The sequence below is a fragment of the Bombina bombina genome, chromosome 4, assembly GCF_027579735.1.
Source record: "Bombina bombina isolate aBomBom1 chromosome 4, aBomBom1.pri, whole genome shotgun sequence".
Classification (NCBI taxonomy): domain Eukaryota; kingdom Metazoa; phylum Chordata; class Amphibia; order Anura; family Bombinatoridae; genus Bombina; species Bombina bombina.
Window position 1 is genome coordinate 636,347,782 of NC_069502.1, and position 17,925 is coordinate 636,365,706.

General features: G+C 37.9%; 1 protein-coding gene across 1 annotated transcript in view; it reads right to left on the bottom strand.

Moving 5' to 3' along the window:
* CCDC28A (coiled-coil domain containing 28A) overlaps nucleotides 1-17,925 on the bottom strand; it is a 42,773-nt gene that overhangs the window by 24,712 nt on the left and 136 nt on the right. The gene's annotated exons all lie outside the window — the stretch shown is intronic.

Sequence of the window (17,925 nt, forward strand, 5' to 3'; positions counted from 1 at the left end):
GAGAGCAGGTCAAATAACCACGTTTACTAATCAGTTGATTATTTCCCCTGTGCTCCAGTTTAGATAGCCTCAAAAATCTGGCCTGCAGTGCTGGGGAGGCCTGAGGACAGGTTTGAAAACCAGTGAGATAGGCTGAAGTTTCAACTGGCAAAAGCAGCTATTTCAAATGATGAGTGGCAAAGGAATTATTTGTAAAAAATTTAATACTCTCCAGCTGTAAAACAGATCATTGTGAACAATTAGGGTTGCCACCTGGGCCATGCTTTCCTGGACAGCTATGAGTTACACATGCTGCAGGGTGTGCAAGGAGAAACATGAATAGTTCTGTCCACTGTCACTATTTGTGTGGTGTACGCAATGCATGTTCCCCTCTGCACACCCTGCAACATGTGTAACTCATAAGTGTTCAGGAAAACATGTTTGAGGTGGCAACCATATTGTGTACACTTAGGGGTCAATTTATCAAGCTGCGGCGGGCGGAATTCCGCTGCCGGAATTCAGCATTGCACAAGAACACTCTTGTGCAACGCCACCACCTGCCCGCACACAGTTGAATCATGAGCGTGCAGGAGCGGTCAATCTCCCCGGTCTCTTATTGAAATTCACCACCTAGGAGGTGGCGAAGAGGTTAGGGAAGCAGCGTTCTGATGACCGCTGCTACATGAATACGGACTGCAGGTTCTCTTGTGAGAACTCAACCCCTTAAAAGGGGAGAACATTTTACAGTGCATTGTCCTTTTAATAAAGGCTGAACACTACTCATGTGTCAAGGTAATGTTATCTTTAGCAACAGCAAGCCCATTTATCTTATCATACATAAGTACGTTATAGTTTCTAATACTGTACACAATAAGGTAAAAAAAACAAAAAAAACAAGAGGTACTGTTCTTTATCAATATTTAATAATTGACTAATGACAGTGATCACATTATTAAAACAGTCATTTTGTTCAATGTCTTATGTTCGAATATTGCCGGTTTGTGGATGTGCTTAGGTGGCCACTTCGGCCATGTTTTCCCGGACACTTATGAGTTACGCATGCTGCAGGGTGTATTGTGCCTCTGGACATCACATGAATAGTGTAGGTGGACAGCACAATACATGTTCCTCCCTGTCTAGGAAAACATGTCTGAGGTGGCGACCCTATGCGTACTATACAGCTAGTAGTGCATTTGTTTAAGTGCCTTTATATTTAGGTGCATTCATTAAGCCTATATTAACTTAAAAACATACCGTATGTCCTTTTGTTAGTATATTGCAACCCATGAACAGCAGCAACATTACAGGGTGTGTTTGATTTAAATCACTAGTCTGTAAAACCGATTTAAATCATGGTTTTCAATTTGAGAATAATACATTTTCAGAATATATTTGGTTATATATCATCAGATACGCATAGATAGATAATTAAAATAGATTAAATTATTGGGAGGTGAACTATCTCCAGTTTAATAAGTTAATCCTTCATATTTGATCAACTTTTCAGCTGGACTTTGATTACAGAGGATTTGTTTCTGACAAATTTATTTTTTCTCCCATTTACTGGCCCCCTGTATCATGTGACAGACATCAGCCAATCACACATGCTCAGTAGGATCTTGTTCCCCAGAAAGTGTGCATATAAAAAGGATTCAGCAAAATTTGATAATGGAATTAAATTGGAAAGTGTCTTAAAACTGCATGTTCTATCTGAATCATAAAAGTTTATTTTGACTTGAGTGTCCCTTTATCTAAATTTGCTTTGTTCTCTTGGTATCCATTGTTGAAAAGTATGCATAGGTAGGATGAGAAGCAATGCACTGCCATGAGCTAGCTGCTTGTTACTGTCTCACCCAATATGTTCAGCTAGGCCCCAAAAGAGTATCACTCACCTTCAACAACAAAAAACAAGAGAATGAAGCAAATTTCATAATAGAAGTAAATCTGAAATCAGAAAATGTTATGCTCTATCTAAAACCCAAAAGTTTTCTTTCAAGATGATGTCCCTTTAAAGTCTATTTCCCAAAAGAAGTCTGTTTATTTTATACCATTTTGCTGTGAATTGGAAGCGTGTTATTTCTGCAGACACAAATTCACATTTTGAGAACTACAAAACTAATATGTGATAATATCTTCCTAAAATAATCTGACAGAAACCTCTGGGACAGCATGACGTTGTGAATGGATTCATGGAATTCATTTACCAAAAATAAAAAAACAAACAAAAAAAAAAAAAAACATTACAGCCATGAATATACAGCATCTTGCTATGTAATTAAAAATGAATCTATATTTCAGGATAAATTAACCTTTAGATTAAAAAGAATTTTATTTTTTTATTTAAAAAAAAAAAAAAAAAGCCCTTCTAAATTAAAAATAAATAAATAAAAAAGGAACATGATTTCAATAAAAAAATATTTTTTTCCCGAAATAATTTGTGTTGTTTGTGGCCTGACTTGGCAAGCTTCTACTGAACATGTCTTCATAATAATTATGTAAACTTTTTTCTTTTACTGAGCATGATATATATCAACGTAATTGTCTTTAAAACTTTATAGCTCAGAAATCACTGCTCATTTTTACACAAATAAAACCTATCTGCATGCAAAATTTCAAACAGATTGATACAATCATTTTTTTAGGTGCTTCAAATAGTTAGACACTAAACCAAAAAAAATTATTTCGTGATTCAGAGAGCATGCAATTTTAAGCAACTTTCTAATTTACTCCTATTATCATATTTTCTTCATTCTCTTGGTGTCTTTATTTGAAAAGCAAGAATGTAAAGTTTAGATGCCGGCCCATTTTTTGGTGAACAACCTGGGTTGTTCTTGGTAATTGGTGGATACATTCATCCACCAATAAACAAGTGCTGTCCAGAGTTTGGCTGGCTCCTTAGCTTAGATGCCTTCTTTTCAAATAAAGATAGCAAGAGAACAAAGATAATAGGAGTAAATTAGAAAGTTGCTTAAAATTGCATGCTCTATTTGAATCATGAAAGAAAAAAATTGGGTTCAGTGTCCCTTTAAGATAAGGGAAAGTACCTTAAAGGGACAGTGACATACAAATTAAAGAGACATAAAACCCAAAAAATTTCTTTCATGATTCAGATAGAGAATACAATTTTAAACAACTTTCTAATTTACTTCTATTATCTAATTTGTTTCATTCTCTTGGTATGCTTTGTTGAAGGAGCAGCAATGCACTACTGGTTTCTAACTGAACACATGGGTGAGCCAATCTCTCTCTCTTTTCTCTCTCTCTATATATATAGCCACCAATCAACAGCTAGACCCTACGTTCTCTGCTGCTCCTGAGATTGCCTAGATCAGCAAAGGATAACAAGAGAAAGAAGCACATTAAATAATAGAAGTAAATTGGAAAGTTATTTGAAATTGTATTCTCTATCTGAATCAAGAAAGAAAAATGTTGGGTTTCATGTCCCTTTAAGCTTCTGTGGTTTAGGTAGTGCAGGCCATTTTTATTTCTATTATTTAATTTACTTTGTTCTCTTGGAATCATTTGTTGTAAAGCATACTGAGGTAGGCTCAGGAACAGCAATGCACTTCTGGGAGCTAGATGCAGATTGGTGGGTGCATATAAATAATATATAATTCCTGTTGCTGCTCCTTCAACATAGGAAAGCAAGAGAGTGAAGCAAATTTGGTAATAGAAGTAAATTGGAAAGATCTTTAAAATTGTGCGCTCTGAATCATGAAAAAAAAAAAATACATATCTCTTTAGTAACTTCAAAATATCAAGTTAAATTAGTTCAAACTTTCTAGTCACCGACAGTGTAAAAAAAAAATTGCCAAATTTCAAAGAGATTTGTTCACACAATCCAAGTAACAAGCACCAGAAAAACAGGGCCTAACACTGAACAGTCCAGCAAACTTAAATATACACAGAATGAGCCCAGCCTGTGATAACACAGCCTTGTGGTATCTGTAGAAGGTGTTACCAGGTGGTAGCAGCCTCAAGTTTATTACCTAATATTATGGAACATAAGTGGAATGTAGTTCCTGTTTTTTACTTTCCAGGAGAAAAGGGGCTAAGTTTCTTACAGATCTATATCTAACGGTGGTTCCACAAGTAAAGCTCCAGTCTCATCCTCTCCAGGCTTTGCACATTTTTCTGACAAATTTCTAAATTTGCTTCTATTTTGCTGCCTATTGTATCATGTGACAGCCATCAACCAATCCCAAACACATATGTATACACTGTTAACTCTTGCACATGCTCAGTAAGAGCTAGTGCCTCAGAAAGTGTTCATATACAAAGACTGTACATGGAAAATTGGAAAGTTTTTTTTTTTTTAATTGCATGCTTTATCTAAACCATGAAATGTTTATTTTTTACTTTAATGATCCTTTAAGGGGATATTCAACAAGTTTAGCTGACAGGAGAAGCTAACAACTACTTGACTTCAGAAATCTGCAAGGCTATGTTGTGGGTCAACACTGCACAGCTTCATGAAGCTACAGACTGGATGTTTGAGTGTCTTGCTGTGCCAGTTATGGTTGCCACCCAGCTGTATTTTAACAACATCACAAATATATATAAGGTTCAGGTCAAAGTTGAAAATAAAAATTATTTTGCTAAAAGTAGTTTGTTACTATTTACATACAAATAAAATACAAACTACTTTTAGTAAAAGCTGATGTAATATTCATTTTATAACAGTAGATGGCATCTGTGTTTTACTCTTGAAATTGCATCAGCCAGGAAGAACAATAAGTCAATGCAGTCATGAATATCACCTACAATAACAGAGCTGTCATGTCACACTACGAGACAGTGTGACAAACTATTTGATCACATTATGTATACAAATCAGAATGTGCAAATCTCTTTCAGAGCAGTCTCCAGGCTCATAAATTTACAGCACAATTACTTTTATCATACCTAATGTGTATCCAGTGCTGTTCAAAGTTAAAGGGAAAGTCTTCTCCATAATTATTATTGTTTAAAAAGATAGATAATCCCTTTATTATCTATTCACCAGTTTTGCATAAGCAACATGGTTATATTAATACACGTTTTATCTCTGTGGTTACCTTCTATCTAAGCTTCTGCAGACTGCCCCCTTATTTCAGTTCTTTTGACTGACTTGCAATTTAGCCAATCAGTGCTGACTCATAAATAACTTCACGGGAGTGAGCACAATGGTATCTATATGGCACACATGAATTAGCTCTGTCTAGCTGTGAAAAGCTGTCAAAATGCACTGAGATAAGAGGTTTTTCAAGTGCTTAGAAATGAGCATATGAACTTACAGTGAGGGAAAAATGATTTGATCCCCTGCTGATTTTGTACGTTTGCCCACTGACAAAGAAATAATCAGCTGATAACTTTAATGATAGGTTTATTTGAACAGTGGGAGACAGAACAACAACAACAAAATCAGAAAAACGCATTTCAAAAAAGCTATATATTGATTTGCATTTTAATGAGTGAAATAAGTATTTGATCCCCTATCAATCAGCAAGATTTCTGGCTCCCAGGTGTATTTTATACAGGTTACAAGCTGAGATTAGGAGCACTCTCTTAAATGGAGTGCTCCTAATCTCAGCTTGTTACCTGTATAAAAGACACCTGTCCATAGAAGCAATCAGATTCCAAACTCTCCACCATGGTCAAGACCAAAGGGCTGTCTAAGGATGTCAGGGACAAGATTGTAGACCTACACAAGGCTAGAATGGGTTACAAGACCATCGCCAAGCAGCTTGGTGAGAAGGGGAAAACAGTTGGTGAGATTATTCGCAAATGAAAGAAACACAAAATAACTGTCAATCTCCCTCGGTCTGGGGCTCCATGAACGGTGAGGAATCAGCCAAGAACTACACGGGAGGATCTTGTCAATGATCTCAAGGCAGCTGGGACCATAGTCACCAAGATAACAATTGGTAACATACTACACCGTGAAGGACTTAAATCCTGCAGCACCCGCAAGGTCCCCCTGCTCAAGAAAGCACAAGTAAAGGCCCGTCTGAAGTTTGCCATTGAACATCTGAATGATTCAGAGGAGAACTGGGTGAAAGTGTTGTGGTCAGATGAGACCAAAATCAAGCTCTTTGGCATCAACTCAACTCGCTGTGTTTGGAGGAGGAGGAATACTGCCTATGACCCCAAGAACACCATCAAATATGGAGGTTGAAACATTATGCTTTGGGAGTGTTTTTCTGCTAAGGGGACAGGACAACTTCACTGCATCAAAGGGACGATGGACGGAGCCATGTACCGTCAAATCTTGGGTGAGAACCTCCTTCCCTCAGCCAGGGAATTAAAAATGGATTGTGGGGGGGGGCGGAGCTAACCGCCAAAGCTGCAAGACGCACTATACAGGAGCTCCTGACTTAAACTTTATAAAATGGAATTTATAATAGTTATATTCCCTTTATTCTACTAGTGCCTGAGGGGCAATAACATAGGTAGAATTCTGAGACATGCGGATAAAGAACCGGTGACTATTTAAGCATTTTTTGAGCTGCGCAATTGTAGTGCAGCTCCCTACCACACGCTGATCCGCCATTTTGGAGAAGGGTGTGCTGCTACCCGGCATGGAGGCCCAATACTTGTATACCTGCATTAAAGGTCTGTTGGAAGAACATGGGAGGAGAATTTGTGACAGGCTTGACGCTTTTACAGTCAAAATTCAAGCGGCGCGAATATGCAGCGCTACCCCTGATGTGGAACACGGAGCGGTACTGGAGCCACAAGGTACTGCGACACTTACGGGTCCCCAGCCAGGTACTCCATCATTGATGCCGGTGGGGGTGGACTCAGGAGAGGGACTTCGCTCCCCCTTTACAACTTTAGGAGGCCTGTATGTACCCTGCCGGGAACACCACCAAAGTCTCTGGATGCTCCGGTCTGGGAGCCATTACCCCCCTGAGGTCACCCGGACAGTCCGGTCCCGCTTGAAGGCTGATGGGTTTTCTCGCATGCAAGTAGGGTAAGCTGGCTCTACAAGCAGGAATTGTGTATGGTCGAGCAGTAGTGGTGGCATTTGGAGAGATGATACTGCTGCGTGCCTCCCACCCAGAGGTTTCCTCCTCACTACGGAGTATTAATGAAGGCCAGTGATGTGCAGTCACTAGAGGCAGGTGAGGCAGTGCTTCACCTCTCATATGGGCAAAAATATATATATTTTTATTGGCTTTAAAAAAAAAAAAATTGTAATTTTTTTCCCCCAGCATTTTTTTCTCTCACAGCTATATGTTGTGTAATGGAGAGGCACAAGCAGGTCTGCCCACCATTACACAACATGCTGCGCCACCTACTGGATGCAAGTGGTTAAGATCATTGCATGGCCCATGAACTGCTTATTTGAGGCAGTCCTATTTGGGCTGAACCAATCCAGTGAGAGGCATTAGTAAGTGGAACATAGGGTTGGGGCTGGATGTTAAATCATATAAAACAAAACAAAAACGGAAAAAAAACACTTTCATATATTTAGTTGCTGTCCTGTGAAGCTGCTAGCTTTGCTAAAGTGAAAAAGAGAGTTCTGTTCTTCCCCTCTAAGTGCAGTGGAATGTGCCATTGTCACTTCCTGAATCCTTACAGAGCAGGAAGAGAGACAGAGAGAGCAATGTTTCAGCCACATCTTATTAAAGTAAGATTTTACTGAAAGGGATTCTGTTAGTGAAAATGATAATTTAATGAATGTGGTTTAGTGGTTTTTTACTCTTTTACAGCAGGGCCGTTTTTGTATTTTGTTTACTCAAACTTTACACCCACTAACTTAGCAGCTTGCCTCTGTACTTCACACTAAATTATAGACTCATTTTCTGAACTCTCTGTAGCTCTGCTGTTTTATTACTTTAAAATGCATTGGTCCCTCTCCCCCCCCCCCCCTTGTGTGTGTGTGTGTCTCTCTCTCTATCTATCCATCTCTCTCCTTATGTGTTGTTCTCCCCCATTGTCTCTTTCTCTCTCTGTCTCTTCCTCCCCCTCAGACTCTCTCATCCCTTATGTGTCTCTCTAACCCTCTGTGTGTGATTGTGTCTCTCTCTCTGTGTCTCTCTAACCCTCTGTGTGTGTGATTGTGTCTCTCTTTCTCTCTCTCTCTAACCTTCTGTGTATGATTGTGTCTCTCTCTCTCACCCTCTGTGTGTGATTGTGTCTCTCTCTTTCTCTCTCACCCTCTGTGTGTGATTGTGTCTCTCTCTCTCTCTCTCTCTCTCTCTCTCTCTAACCCTGTGTGTGATTGTGTCTCTCTCTTTCTCTCTCACCCTCTGTGTGTGATTGTGTCTCTCTCTCTCTCTCTCTCTCTCTCTCTCTCTAACCCTCTGTGTATGATTGTGTCTCTCTTTCTCTCTCTCTAACCCTCTGAGTGTGATTGTGTCTCTCTCTCTAACCCTCTGTGTGTGATTGTGTCTCTCTCTCTTTCTCTCTCTCTCTAACCCTCTGTGTGTGATTGTGTCTCTCCCTCTTTCTCTCTCTTTCTCTAACCCTCTGTGTGTGATTGTGTCTCTCTCTTTCTCTCTCTCTCTAACCCTCTGTGTGTGATTGTGTCTCTCTCTTTCTCTCTCTCTCTAACCCTCTGTGTGTGATTGTGTTTCTCTCTTTCTCTCTCTCTCTAACCCTCTGTGTGTGATTGTGTTTCTTTCTCTCTCTCTCTCTCTAACCCTCTGTGTGTGATTCTCTCTCTATCTCTCTCTATCTAACCCTCTGTGTATGATTGTCTCTCTCTCTCTAACCCTCTGTGTGAGATTGTGTGTCTCTCTCTCTCTCTAACCCTGTGTGTGTGATTGTGTCTCTCAATCTCTCTTTATTTATCTCTCTCTAACCCTCTGTGTGTGATTGTGTCTCTCTCTCTTTCTCTCTAAACCTCTGTGTGTGATTGTGTCTCTCTTTCTCTCTCTAACCCTCTGTGTGTGATTGTGTCTCTCTCTCTCTAACCCTCTGTGTGTAATTGTGTCTCTCTCTCTCTCTCTCTCTCTCTCTCTCTAACCCTCTGTGTATGATTGTGTCTCTCTCTCTCTCTTTCTCTCTAACCCTCTGTGTCTCTCTCTCCCTTTCCCCCCGAGTGATTTTCTGTGTTTCTGTCTACCTTTTATTTATTTAATTAATTAATTGGTAGTGCCATCTGATGGTGTCACGGTGTGGCTTTATTTAAAGGGGTGGGGTCAAGCGCCCCACCATCTTTTAATTTCACCAGCCGCCACTGGATCAAGACATTTTTATATTTACTGAATAATGAAAGAATCTATAAGCATAATTTGCAGCATTAAAGTAAAAAGTATGTTTTAAACATATTTTAATGGGCATGGATTTCTAGATCTCATAATCAGAGCAAGCATTGTGTTATCTGGCAAGAGTTTCTGTTACAATCCTTTTAGACTAAAATCAGATGTTTACTAAGTTGACCAGTTTTCCAAGACACCATTTAAAGGGACATGAAACCCATATGCAAATTTAAATAACTTTCCAATTTACATCTAATATCTAATTTTCTTCATTCTTTTGATATCCTTTGTTGAAAATCATATCTAAATATGCTCAGTAGCTGCTGATTGGTGGCTGCACATAGATACCTCATGTGATTGGCTCACCCATGTGCATTGCTATTTCTTCAACAAAGGATATCTAAAGAATGAAGGCGTATCCTAGCCACTGCCTCACCAGCCTCTGACGTCACTGCACGTCACTGATGAAGGCATATTGCTGGATCCCCATCTGAGGATTACCTTGGGCTTCTCTATATCTCCTGACACATTCTTTTGCTATGTGAAAAGCTCACATTCCCGCACACCGCATGGTCCTTTCCCTGGGCCTGCCATCTGCCCGCTATTAGGTGGGGATCTAAGCCTACAGGACACTGAGACTACTAACATAGATGCCTGGTGACTATAATAGTACAGCACGCTAAAGCTGGGACACCAACTGTTACACATATCTTTCTATGGAGCCCTGGGACTGCTTCAGCGCTGTAGCCTCTGCCTCAAACAAAAGGACAAGGAAACACTTCTTAAGTAACTATGCCTGTGATTACAGTTTCTCCATAACATTGCAGACCTGGCAGCTATTTCCCTCATCCTAAACTATAGAAAAACATCTACTATATGTAAATAGCTTTCCCCAGCATTAAGACAAACTGAGCTTTGCTTAGTAGGACCTGTTGGTATTATATCTCTTCACACTGACTACAAGGCGTAAGGTGTCTTTGCACTCATGAGAACGCATGGTCTGTTATTAACTAGGCCACATATTTGTAACATGGACTTTGCAAGCAAAAATAGAGCGATATCACTGTGGTGGGGGTGTGGGGTCTACTGGGCTAGGCGATAAATGCGCCAGTCTAAGGGTAAAGCATTCTGGGGATCACAAGGGTAATTAGACATTAACCAACAACTGGCTTAATGGAAATGTCTTTGATATACAAGCATCTAGCTTTTTCAAGGGTACTAGTAAAAATATATCATGGTTTATGATAATTAAAATATACCTAGGTACTTTTTAGGCTACATATAATGTATTATTCTGTCAGTGAGGCACTGTCATAGTGGTTTTGAGACCTCAGAGTGCTTTTTCAGGAATAATTTTATATTATGTAATGCTTAGCCGTATAATAGAGAACAAAGTATATGTGTAAATGTTTATATGCCATATTGCATTACTCGTCCACTGCATTGGAATTGAAATGTAAAACTATGTATGAAGCAGTGTACCACTGGCAGGAATGAAGCATCTTCCCAGTTTATGTTAACCCCATCCAGGATAAGCGTATTTGTAATACTGTTTGGGTGATTCTTTACCCTCACCACTAGTATACATAGGTTATATGCTATATGTTAGTGAGACTATACACAGAAAATGCAGGTCTGACTGGGTACCAAGTTTGATATAGGGGACGCTATAACTAGTTTTTCATTTGCCCCCCCTTCCCCTTCCTCTTCCTCTCCCTCCCTCCCCCCCCCCCACTTTGTGGTTAGGGATAGCCTATCTATCCTCCACATTTAATTTGCTGGCAGAGTTTCGTAGCCTCTGCCCTACCCGTAGAACCGTCATCATAGTTTGTCCACATATTAGTGTAAAGATGGCTCTCCGGGCTCTATCATGGAAGGATTTATTGTGTCTCCCTGTATGTGTTTGAATGTTCATAATGCGGTTTGATTTTATGATAGTAATATAATTGCTAGCCTACATGAAAGCACAAGCAACCGTTAGGGTGGCAGAGATTGTGGTTGGCGTTAAATGATCTAGATGTAAGTAAAGCATATTGAAATTAAGAAACTTATTATTACTACAGGCTCCACAATTCCTATTTTACTGGCCCTACAGCAGATATAAGAGTAGTATTAGTCATGAGCTCTAATGTATTAACCACGGTTCTTGTGCTTCCCTTTCTGGTGTTTCCCTAGCATTATGTAAGATATCTTCATATAAAATGTTATTAGTCCATATCTTCTTAATAGTTGTGTTCTCCTTCATTTTTTATTCCAGTTTTCTGGACCTACTCAAGGTCCTAGTAGTTGTGTGAAGGACAATGTTCAGTATAGGCCCAAAAGTGGTCTCTCTCTTTCAAAAATCCTCTAATTGAGACTTTAAGTGCATTGGGGTCCAAAAGTGGCCGCAGCCATTCCTGAGGTAAAAAAGGGGGAGGTGTGGTGTTTGCTCTCCAACCGTTATGTAAGCAATTTATTTTTCAACTTTGTTGTTAACCCGAATTGTCATATACTATCTAATGCATGTTATTGCACATCTCTGTATCAACTTCTGACTCATGTTATCTTGAGCAAACAGAATTTTGCATTTGTATTTGTTGGTCCCTCAATAAAAACTATTAAAAAAAAAAAAAATAATAATAATAATAATGAATTGTGGATGGGTATTCCAGCATGACAATGACCCAAAACACACGACCAAGGCAACAAAGGAGTGGCTCAAGAAGAAGCACATTTAGGTCCTAAAGTGGCCTAGCCAGTTTTCAGACCTTAATCCCACAGAAAATCTGTGGAAGGAGCTGAAGGTTCGAGTTGCCAAATGTCAGCCTCGAAACCTTAATGACTTGGAGAGAATCTGCAAAAAGGAGTGGGACAAAATCCCTCCTGAGATGTGTGCAAACCTGTTGGCCAACTACAAGAAACGTCTGACCGCTGTGATTGCCAACAAGGGTTTTGCCACCAAGTACTAAGTCATGTTTTGCAAAGGGGTCAAATACTTATTTCACTCATTAAAATGCAAATTAATTTATAACTTTTTTAAAATGCGTTTTTCTGGATTTAGTTGTTATTCTGTCTCTCACTGTTCAAATAAACCTACCATTAAAATTATAGACTGATCATTTTGTTGTGAGTGGGCAAACTTACAAAATCAGCAGGGGATCAAATAATTTTTCCCCTCGCTGTACCTAGGTTTAGCTTTCAACAAAGAATACCAAGAGAACAAAGAATTTGATGATATAAGTAAATTGGAAAGATGTTTAAAATTGCATGCCCTATCTGAATCATGAAAGTTTAATTTTGACTAGACTGTCGCTTTAAGAGTAGTGACAAATACACATGAAAATAACGTGAAATATAGACATCTGCTATTCAAAACCACAAGTTTGTTGCAGAAAATAATGCGATTTCTCCTACTTCAGGCAACCATATTGTCTGGAATTGCTATTTATAACCATACTGAAGAGTCTCGACTATAAAAATCTGTGCCTAATGACCTTACTAAAAGTTCTCCATTCACACGAACTATGGTTTGACCCACATGAACTCGAGAACTCGTCTTTTTGAGTCTTACTGAAAGTAGTTGTCACATTAAAACAAACACAAAATGTTCTAAAAATAGCAATTACACTGGGGGGGGGGGTAATTAGTATAACAACTACAAGTACATAACATAGTTCACAGACTTAATCGTCAAAGGAAAGATTCAGTGAAAAGAGACATTTACTATTTCCATCTATCGTAAGAGTATAATGTGAAAACCTCTCACAAAGTGTTGCAGCCTTTCTGTTTGATCACTTTATCGCTGATGGTGGGTGCCCCATGCCTGTGTGATTTTACTTTGTTGATTCCCATGCTGCTGTATTTTCATTTTTTTTTAAATAGTTACAAGTTTTTAAGTGAGGATTGAGCCAGTTTGGGTTATTAGAATGTTGCGTTGGTGTCACATTATAAAGACTAAAATACATACTTACAAATTATATATTTCATAAAATGTATTTAGTTCTTAAAATCAAATTATAGCTATTAAAAGTACAACAAACAGACATTCTTTTTCATGTCTCACTCCTAGGGATGCCAGGTTAGTATCAATCCCACTGTATCCATTTTGCCTTTTTAAACTCTTTATATCTCAGTTCCTTTTAAAGAAACCTGGAAACTCCAAAATCACAACCAGGAATGCCCAAAACACCCTGGACCAACAGGCCTTGTCTTGGATTTCTCATGGTTCACCCTAGAATGCCCAGGGCTTGAGCTTTCTAGAATTAAAAAGTTAAATGTTAGAAGGTAAGCACCATTATGGGGACAAACTGCTATACCAGAGTAAAAGGGCTGCTTCACCGAAAATACATGTCAGACATTATAATGGTTTTTCCCTTAGTAACACCTGACCACAAACTTCCAATCAGAGAAGATAGCTGGTTAGGCTGATTGTTGCTCACGTTATTCCATAGAACTTCTGGTCTTGGACAGACATGGACAGTGAGATAATCACCAGCTATAGTGTTTGTGGCTCAGAGAGGGACTTTATTACATATGACTGTGTATGTATTTTGGGGTTTAAGAGTCAATAAAGCAAGCAAAAATGGCATGCCTTTATGAATTATAGCATGCAGTTTGTAAACTAGAATGTCCTCCTTAAGCATCGTGCTCCTGGACTGGTCAAACTCTGCCTACATGCTACCCTGACTAGTGCCCTTACACCCAGTCCTGGGCTGCAAAATTCACATGTTGAGAGTTATGTTTGTGCATCTTGTACTAAAACCTTTACTTTGGATGACACACCTGGTCTGGATGGTGTACTGATGCTGCTAGGACATATATCTTAAAGGCACAGAGTATTGTCTCTTTAATGTGCTCGCAATTATCCATATTACTTACTGCAATGTATTCCATTATTGACAAATAACGCATGTACCTTTATTTTGTATTGCATTTAGCCTGTTTAAACTGCCACCCATACTGAACGTCAGTACTGCAGTATTGGTTAAAGAGCTAAAAAAGAAATGGCAGAAATCAACCTCCCAGTGGGAGAGAGAGAACAGCCCATTTGAAAGGGTGTACCTGCAGCAGCTTTGAATACGAATAGCTTTTATTAGCTGCTGGCCTGAGTACATTGTCCCTTTAAAAAGCTTATGTTATGCTCTTCTGTACATCAAGGTACAAAGTGAGCAGTAAAACTGATCTTGTTTACCAAGTGCTCACTCACATTTCTAATGTTTAAATGGTGCACAGCAGCTCAAAATATGTTTTTATTATTATTATCATCATCAAAATCTGTGTGAAAAGTGGTTATTTAAAAATATGTTACAGCATTTTTTTAATATATGTTCCTGTATTAATAAAAAAGTGTTTGCTTGTTTTTATACTTGTGAGGCGTGTCACTATCCACCAATAAAGTAATAGGAGCTCTGCTCATCAGCCAATGAGCAAGTAGGTTGCAATTCCTGTTAGTTTCAAAATCAAAATAAACAGCTTTAACATCACCTTTTTTTTCCCCATGCAAAAACATGTTTCAACAATGCTCTTTTATAACCATGATAGAAATTGTCAGCGTTTTCTGTTCTTTTAATGGGCTTTATCTTTCCACAATGATATTCTTTAGAATATAGCATGTTACTCGAAGGGGCTTGGTAGTAAATTGAAAATAGCACTTGCATTTTAGAATTAATTTAGTGCAAATTGCGCTTTTTATGGAAGGACTGAATGTGGCCATAGGAAATTGTAAATGTCTTAAGAGGGTAAATATTTCAGCTTAAGTTCTTGATTGGATTTAAATGTTCCTCTCCCACTTTGGTGCAAATCCCCAGGCAATAATAGCAACAGATGAACTTTCCATTGTCTTTAACATCTGGCAAATTATTTTTGAAAAAGTGTTCTTGAGCTGACTTAATGAGCTTGTCACTTTGCCAACCAACACTTACATTAAATGTTTCCATGACGAAAAAATGAGTTCCAGGCATTTCTTACTATTATAGTTCAAATTGAAGAGGTTTATTGAGTTGACATTGTGTGTGAAATTGAGTAAAACTAAATTGCTTCTCATTTTAGTGGCTTTTGACTCCGAAGGGCAAAGCTAGATTTACAACAGCACTCGATTATAACCCGTTTTCTTAAGCAATCCATATTTTTATTATATGTAACGCCCATCAATGGGTTACTCATGTTTTATTTTAACCCCCAATAAATACTCTCCAGAGCGTCCATACTAATGGGGGAGATTAATCAATGAGTACAGTGCAGGCTCACTCCTATCTGACCACAGATTCCTGACCTCTCACCACTTTTTGCTGATATGAATATGAATTTTAAAATACTCCCAGCTCTAGAAAGAACCCTAAACACTTTAATGGTGCACACTGGAAAGCTCCTCTTTCAAATAAATAGTCATACATGCAGGTGATTATTATAACAAGTGATCACTTGACAAAAAGGAAAACTGCCTTTGGCACAAAAATGTTAAATTGCTTATCAATGAATGGTTCATTGGGAATTTTGTAGTAAATAGCGGTTATTCCTTGAACAATTTAAATGTTATTTGTTCCAAGGTTTACAGAGTGTCCTTTGGAAATCAAAGCATCATTTTCAATAATATGACCAGAGCTTTTTTATAGGGGGGGGGGGGTACTCACTGGTACTGAATATCACCACCTCTGCCATCTCATAGCAGGTAATATTTGTAATTTCATGTAAATACTGTAGTTTTCACAAGAGGGGGCTGCTGCATTGTAAATAACGATGTCCTTTTGCTTTTCTCAAAGTTACTGAGCACAATATATCAATCAATAAGTACTGGCACTTTTTTTTTTTTTACAAAAAAACAATGAATATGTAGATTTCACATCAGGAAGGCTACTAGGTGCTATTGCTTACACAATCACTAATATCAAATGATAAAACGTCATTGTGCACAACTAATGACTAATCATTTCATGTACATTACAATCATTGATGCAGTCCTGCTGGTTTTTACTTTTGCATCAACATTTTCATCTTAAAAATTGTTCAAACACTGCTGCCATATACCGTAGTGTTCTTAACACATGCACACCCCTGAGCCTACTTAGGTATGCTTTAAAAAAAAATTGATAGAAGTAAACTCAAAAGTGTTTTTTTGTTTTTTTTAATTGTACACTATATCAGAATCATCAAAGAAAAAGTTTGGGTTTCATGTCTATTTTCATGTAAAATTATTAAATTATGTTTATAATATAATCAGAAAATCTGTTATTTTTATGTCTATTAGGCAAACACTTAAAAAACTATAACAGACAAGATTTTAGCAGAGAGGTTTTCATGATTTGCCAAGCCCTATAAGGAAGCAAAATATACACAGCCAAAGCAAAAGTTGGAAGAAAAAAAAAAAAATAGCGTCTAAATTGCCTAATGTGTTTTTCACTTCTGATAATATCAATTTACGTTGCATGCAATTAATCTCAGATGTATACGTTTATTATTTTTATATTATTCTAAATGCAGTTTTATAGCTTTTTAGTATGCCAGGAAATGGTTGTTTATAAACTGTGAATTGAGCATGCGCAAAAATGTAAAGACTAAAAATACATGCGCAAAGCCAAGGAATTTCACCAAAGATAATTCCAACTATCATATGAAAACTTGTGCTAGGTGTATTTTCTAATGGTTTAATGAGGGGTATAAGTGCAACATATCAGGGGGTGTATTTTTGCTTTTTACTGTTCATAGTTCAGGGAACTTTTTGGCACATCTCTTCTATAAGACTAGAACAGACCAAAATATCAGCAGCAATCCCTACAGAAACTATTTAATTAATGGCTATAGATAAACTAGTGCTAACCTGCAACATTCCATAGCACTTCTTTACATAACTAATTTCTCATTTTAATTTTATTTTCCTTATTAACCCCCCCCCCAAAAAAAAAATAATAATAATCTATCTGTATAACTAAAATAAAACTCCCAGTCTGTTGGGTTGATTAATATTTAAGTTTTCATGTATATTTTTTTCTATATCTTTACTTTTTATTTTGCAGAACTGCCAACTTTGCATAATAGTCACTAATATGACTATCTGATGTTACAAAAAACTGTGTTAAAAGGGACAGCCTACTACAGAATTTTTATTGTTTAAAAACATAGATAATCCCTTTATTACTCATTCCCAAATTTTGCACAACCAACAAGGTAATATTAATAGACTTTTTACCTCTGTGATTAACTTGTATCGAAGCCTCTGCAAACTGCCCCCTTATTTCAGTTCTTTTGACAAACTTGCTACTGATGGTCACCTAGGATTACTCAACAAAGTATACTTGAAGAAATAAGTAAAACTGATAATAGAAGTACATTGGGACGTTGTTTTACATTTTATGCTCTATTCAATCTATTTGTTTCATTTTTAGTTTACTGTCCCTTTAAGTACAGTAAAGTACATTACAGGAAGCAATAATAAAAAGGACAACCAATAAGGGAGTACTGTAAGTTGTTGCTAAGGAAATAGACCAATGAGAGTGGTCATACTGTCTACAAATTGTCCAAGCAAAGCCCAAACTTCCTCTTTTTCCTTGTTGCTCTGTGTGTTTTTATTATAGCAGCTGCTACAAGGGCTTAGACTCTTATCTGCCCTTTTATCTTATTGTTGCTTTATAATGCATTATTCCAAACCTTTTCCTTTGTGAAAACTATAAACTTTATCTTATTGTTTTTCCTTCCTTCTTAACCACTCCCCCTAGCCTGTCACTTCACTGCTACTGCTCTATAGCAGCTTCAGCCCGAGCCTGACACAGCTTCTTTTTCCCCT